The following is a 6,000-nucleotide window of genomic DNA, read 5'->3' as shown; positions in this document are numbered from 1 at the left end:
CTGGCACTCAGCAGGCTGTGAGTGCTCAGAGCAAAAGCACAAGGTCCTCAGAGATAGAATTATCAGACTCCAGCCATCTGTCCCTAACCCCATTCACACATCCAACCCAACCACCTCCTCCTTAGTTCTCCCCTGACACTGCTGCTTGACAGGTGGGTCCCCAGATTTCTGCACATCTTGCTCTCCCCCCAACCCCTTTCCCCTCTCTGCTGAAATGTCACCTACTCAGGCAGGCCTTTCCTGAGTGAGGCCCCTTTTGAAAATGGCAGCCCCGTCTCATCCACACTCTTCAGCCTCACTCTGCCTTGCCGTAACTTTCGCCAGGAAGCTGGCTGCTTTTTGCTGCTTTCACATAATGCTGCTCCTCAGGGAACGGGACTTTTTTTTTTTTTTTTCCTGGTTTATTCTTAGCTAGATCTCTAGTGATTCTCAACTGCAGGCTGCCTTGATCCCCGGAGAATATCAGGCAATGTCTGAGGACAGCCAGGTGTGTAAGTGAGTGGGTGTTCCTGGTATCTAGTTGGTGGAGACTGAGAGCAGCCTGCAATACAACGTCAGCCTACTTGCCAATAAACGTAAGACTACCCATCTCCCAAAGCCAAGGACACCACAGCACCCCCGTCACTTAGCTCAGCGGTTGGCGCAAGCATCCTTGGTGCTCAGTGAGAGGTGCTCATATGGAGGAACAAAGACACACTGCCACCATCAACATTATGTATAAGAATGGTTGTCCCTTGTGCTGGCGTTGTAGCTCAGCTCAGTTGGTAATGTGCTTGCCTACCATGTATGAGCTTGGTCCCCAGCATGGCATAAACCAGGCATGGTGGTACATGGCTATAATCCCAGCATTTGAGAGCTAGAGCTAGAATGAGGAGTTCGAAGTTATCCACAGCTACATGGAGAGTTTAAGGCCAGCCTGAGGTACATGAGACCTGGGGCTTTATTAGAAAACAAAAACAACAAAAAAAGGTGTCCATTGGGTATGCAAGGCCATTATGATAAATTAGTGACCCATTACGTTTCCTTTCTGGTTGCACCTCTGCCTTCTGGACACACTGAGGAGGGGCTGCAAACACTCACCTTTGGACTATCAGAAGCCAGGACTGCAATGGTGGCAGGACATGGTGTCCACAGAGTCAAGTGATGCTCATCTACCCCTCCCCAATGAGGTTGTCCCATGGGCTCTCTCAGCAGGGACTTCCCCCCGTTCTCCAGCATGCCCCGCATAGGCACACTCAGAACCCCACAAACCATTCAGGCTGACTCCAGTGGGATCCCTCTGTCCTTCCAGCCTCCATTAGCCCTGGAGCCACACTGGGTGTGGGTGAACTACTCTGTTTCTGCTTCTTTCCAGAGAGGTGATACAGTGGTGTGTGTGTGTGTGTGTGTGTGTGTGTGTGTGTGTGTGTGTGTGTGTGTGTGTGTGTCTTAGGAAGGCACACATGGTGAAAGCTCTTCTCTGGTGTCCTTCTTCTGCCCCCTAACTAACAATTTAAATAGCCAGAACCACAGCCTAGGCTCCAGATTCCAAGAATGCTGCATAGCTGTCTCCAGGGCTGGGGCTGTGTGTGAGGAGAGACACACCGCATGGCTGGCGGATGCTTTGCTTTGGGGCTTCCTCGCCTCCCACAGAGCCCTGCCGCTCATCCTCAGTCTGTCAGCACCCTCTACCCTGGCTTCCTCGGCAGGCGCCCACCTCCTGTTCCCACAGAGAATCCCAATCGAGGTCCAGCCCTTCCCTGCCCACCACTTGCCACCTGCCTGCCCAGCCCTCTTTTCTCCCAGGCTACTGGGTCTCTTTCTAGGGACCCTAAAGTTGGCAAAGCCCCATTTTTTCTCTCTGGCACCCCCATCTCTTTCCCTTTCTGCTCTTCTGTCCTCATCCTCTTTTCTTTAAGATCCTGAAAGTCTCTAAGCAAGTCATTGCTGTGAAGGTTTAGTAGCTGACCTGGGATACAAGGCAGTGGACCAAAGGGCTGAATCTTTCATGATGGAGTATTAAACATCAGACAGCTATACTTGGGGAGAAATGGATATTTGGTGAGCAGGGGCTTTACTAGTGACTCCAAATCTCATGCAGCTGTCCCTAGTTCTGCAACATGTAAGACTGACATCAAACTCAGGATGAGGTGACAGACAGACAGGCACATGGTAAAGGAGCAGCTGGCAAGGACCCAGGAATCTGCAATGAATGGACCAAAGCCTGGGGAGGCTGTGATAGCTCCCCCTAGAAGCAGGGCTCCGTAGTTGCAGCTCCTTTATCCTCACTCTGTGGGAATCTAAACTCAATCTGAGCTCTCAAGCTGTGACATTCACACCAGAGGACTAATGGGCATCCTCACTACGTGGTCACCATCCTCAAGTCCAGTGTGTGAGGAAGCTGAGGCAGCCCCGGACATTTCTGTGAGTGGATACTGTCATTAGTGACCTTATTTTGTTCTCACGCCTGGCTTTACAGGAGGAGGAAACGGAGCCTCCAAGAGGTTCTGTGACTTACCTAATGCCACGCTGTCAGGGGGTGAGCAACTGGGCTTTGAGTCTGTGTTTTCCATCACAAACTAAGGCCAGTCTCTTCCAGCTGTATGTGAACAGTTCAGCTACCATGTCCCCAAGCCCTCTCCCAGGTCACAAAACCCTGATGCCTCCAGGCTGGGAATGGTTGGATTTTTGCCTTCTGTGTGGCAAGAAGAAGGTGGGAATATGGAAAACCCGGACACAGAGCCGACAAAGGTGTTCAGGTTTCTGAACACTCTGGGAGCCAGCCTTGAGAGGGACTCCCTCTGCAACACACGGCTTCTCAGCCAGGCACTCAGTATGGTTTCTAATCCCTTTCAGCCCTAGGATTTGATTTCACTTTAGAAGACTTAACATGTTGCAGCTTCATCAATTGCCAAGCTAGAATTCCAGTAAAGAGATCAAGTCATTAAAAGGGGGCACTTTGGAGCGGCTGAGGGGAAATGGGGGTGCTCCTGGGCTTTGGTATTTCCCCAAAGCATAGAAGGGATCCCCATGTCTTAAGCTCTTCCACCACAGGGCCTTATCAGCTCTGGGGCTTTTGGCAAAGTCCCTTCCAGCTACCAACCCTCTCCAGACATACTTCTGTCGCCTGGGGCAGGCAGGATGAGTGCAATATAGACAGATCAGATGTCCTAAGATGAACAGGTAACTTGTGGATGGGTAAGACCCCTGGGAAGTGAGTCCAATCACAGACCAACAGCTTGGGGAGTTTGGCCCTCAGAGACTCACGGCCCAGCTCAACAGGTGGCGGTGGGCTTTCCCTCTCTTCCTGCTCCCCACAACCAGGTCATTTCTTCCAGTTCGACTCAAGTCTGATGGGAAAGTGTGGCTTTGGCTTTGGAGTGGGCGAATTGCTCCGAAGCGTCTGCAAAGAGGGGACGTCATGATCCCCAACCCCTGCATACACACACACACACACACACACACACACACACACACACACACACACACACACACCCCACAGAGGCACGGTGCACGCCCCACCCTGCCCCTGGCTACTCAGTAACGAGGCCAGCCCGACGCAGTGGCGGTGGCACCACTGGAGATCGTCGCTTCCCGGACACCCGACAAGGAGAGAGCCTATGCCTCCGGCTCATCTTGGCTCTTACCTCGCGGCCACGACCCCAGACTCGCGTGGAAGGTCCCTGGCGGGCTGCGCGCGGTGGAAGGTACTGCGCTGCCTGCCGGGCGCCCGCCCCGTCCGGTCCGCCTGAGCCGCTCTGCGCCAGCGACCGTGGAGGTGGCCGCCGCTGAGCCCCGAACTCGAAGAGGGCGGGGTCTGGGGCGGGGCTGGGGCGGGGCCTGCCCGCCCTATGCTGTCAGTTGCGGGTGGGCTTTGATACTGAAACTGAAGGATGCTGTTTTCCACTGAAGGGAGAACCCTTGGGGTGGGGAAGCACCCTCGTGGAGATTTTAGGTGAAGAGCTTGAGGGAGGGTGTCGTGGAACAGGGGAGGTTTTCTGGATCAAGAACACCTGCCTTGAGTCAGACCCACCTTCCCGTGCCAGCTGCTGCAACTGATGGAGAAGAGAACGCTCCAATCCCAGGCAGTTGTTTGAGTCCTGAGGGCAAGGCACTAGTCAAAGCGCCTTTCAGGTCCTCAGTCGTTTGACTCTCACAACAGTCCCATTTCATGGGTGCTAACGAGGAGACTTGGATCCAAGATGTGTGCCTGAAGGCAAGCTACCCAACCAGATCTGCAGCTCACAGCTTCCTGGCTCTGATGTTAAGCACTTTCTCCTTCTCTAAATTGTTAAGTGGCATACAGGGCTTCCATGGTTACGCCTAGCACCATCAAACTTAATTTCACAGGCTTATGGGGCCCTGGACAATTTGCAACTGGAGCCACGGTGTGGCGTGTGGTGAGGGGTTACCCAGCCAGGTTGGCTGGGAAAATGCAAGATTTCACTTTCTGGCTGGAACATCTGCCCCTCTCCATTTCTCTGCCATGGCAGCTGATACCTTTGTCCACACGTTCGTGAGCCTTGCATACAGTGGCATTTGCTGCAAGCTGGAAGGATGCCCTGCAGGCATGGAGTCTTGGCCAGCCAGCCAGGCCCCAGGGAGCTTCCAGCAGCAGCTCAGTCAAGTTCCTACAGGCGATGAAGTGGGTCAAGATGGGGAGGGTGTGTGGTGTGTGTGTGTGTGTGTGTGTGTGTGTGTGTGTGTGGTTCGAGTCTCTTAGTGGGACCCTGTTTGGCTTGGCTGGCTGGCCAGCCAGCAAGCCTCAGAGACTGTCCCGTTGCCGTCTCCCTAATGTCAGGTCTGCAAGTGTGGACCACCATTTTACCAGCTCAGCTGTCTCCTTGGCCCAAACAGGTATTGGTAGTGGTCAGCCGCTGAGTCGTCAGCAGTGAACGCATTCGCCCCAGACCAGAAGCACCACCTGTATGGAAGCCCTAGGTGGCTAAGGTCACCTGATTCAGATAGCATGGGTGGACACTGCCATCTATGAACTGCACCACATACTAGTGATGCTCCCTCTGGTCTAAGGATTCATTTCTCCTCTTCTCTGGGCCCTTCTCCCATCAGCGTGGCAATGATAAGTTGACTGGCAGTCTCCTTGACTGTACCGTGAGCTTAGGCAGAAGGCTTGGCACTTAGCAGGTGCGAGGGAGGTGTTTGTTGAATGAATGACTGAAAGTTGGATACATTTTCCAGAGACTAAAACTGCCAAGGAGATAATCACTAAACAAACTAAACTACAGGTGCTGCGGACCCGCGCTAAGAAAAGACAAAGAAGATCTGAGTTCGAGGCCAGCCTGGTCTACAGAGTGAGTGTCAGGACAGCCAGGGCTACATGGTGAGAGCAGGCTGACCTCAGACTCACAGAAATCTGCCTGCCTCTGGCTCTGAGCTGGGATTAAAGGCATGTGTCACCATGCCCAACTTTTTCTTTTTCCTATGAAACTCTTTACAAAGGGCGTTCCCAGGAATGCTCATGGCCTCCTTCCCAGCTCTGCTGCCCAAAGCAGTGGGCCCTAAGACTTAGCTGGTTGAGAGAGAAAGGATGTGGGTTTGCTGGAATGGGGTCTTCAACCTGAGTCTGCCACCTAACTAGCTGTGTGACCTCAGACAAATTAGTTAACCTCTCTGAGCCTCACTTTGGCATAATCAGGGTATGGCTTGCACAGTTGAACTGCCTTCTCAGGAAGGCTGTTTGGTGTATTCACCGATAAGCTTTCCCATCTCATAATTCTTAATCTTTTTGGCTTTGAGGCTCTGACGTTTTTTGCACAGGCTCCCTCCTCCCTGTGCAGGCAGAGCTGGTGAGAATCTTGAACTCCTTGGGCCACTGGGATACTTCTGAGACCTGGTGGGTAAAGAGGCGTGACCCCTGATGTGGCCCATATGAAAGTTACTTCCTAGTCCTGAGATCTGGACATGTAGGGATGAGGAGCATTTCGGTAGTAGGCAGAGGGCAGAGAGAGAGAGAGAGAGTCTGGAGCAGAGGGAGTGGCCAGTGTGGACCTAGGTCTGAGT

At 53.0% G+C, this 6,000-nt stretch overlaps 1 protein-coding gene across 1 annotated transcript in view; it reads right to left on the bottom strand.

Moving 5' to 3' along the window:
• Cacng5 (calcium voltage-gated channel auxiliary subunit gamma 5) overlaps nt 1-3,786 on the bottom strand; it is a 57,521-nt gene extending 53,735 nt beyond the window's left edge. The window contains exon 1 of the mRNA XM_052757225.1: nt 3,627-3,786. The gene's annotated coding sequence lies outside the window, so the exon portion shown is untranslated. The remainder of the gene's footprint in view (nt 1-3,626) is intronic.
• Nucleotides 3,787-6,000: the final 2,214 nt, after the last annotated feature.

The sequence above is a fragment of the Peromyscus californicus genome, unplaced genomic scaffold (assembly GCF_007827085.1).
Source record: "Peromyscus californicus insignis strain IS unplaced genomic scaffold, ASM782708v3 Scaffold_3__1_contigs__length_106647218, whole genome shotgun sequence".
Lineage (NCBI taxonomy): Eukaryota > Metazoa > Chordata > Mammalia > Rodentia > Cricetidae > Peromyscus > Peromyscus californicus.
This window is presented reverse-complemented; position numbering and strand designations above follow the sequence as displayed.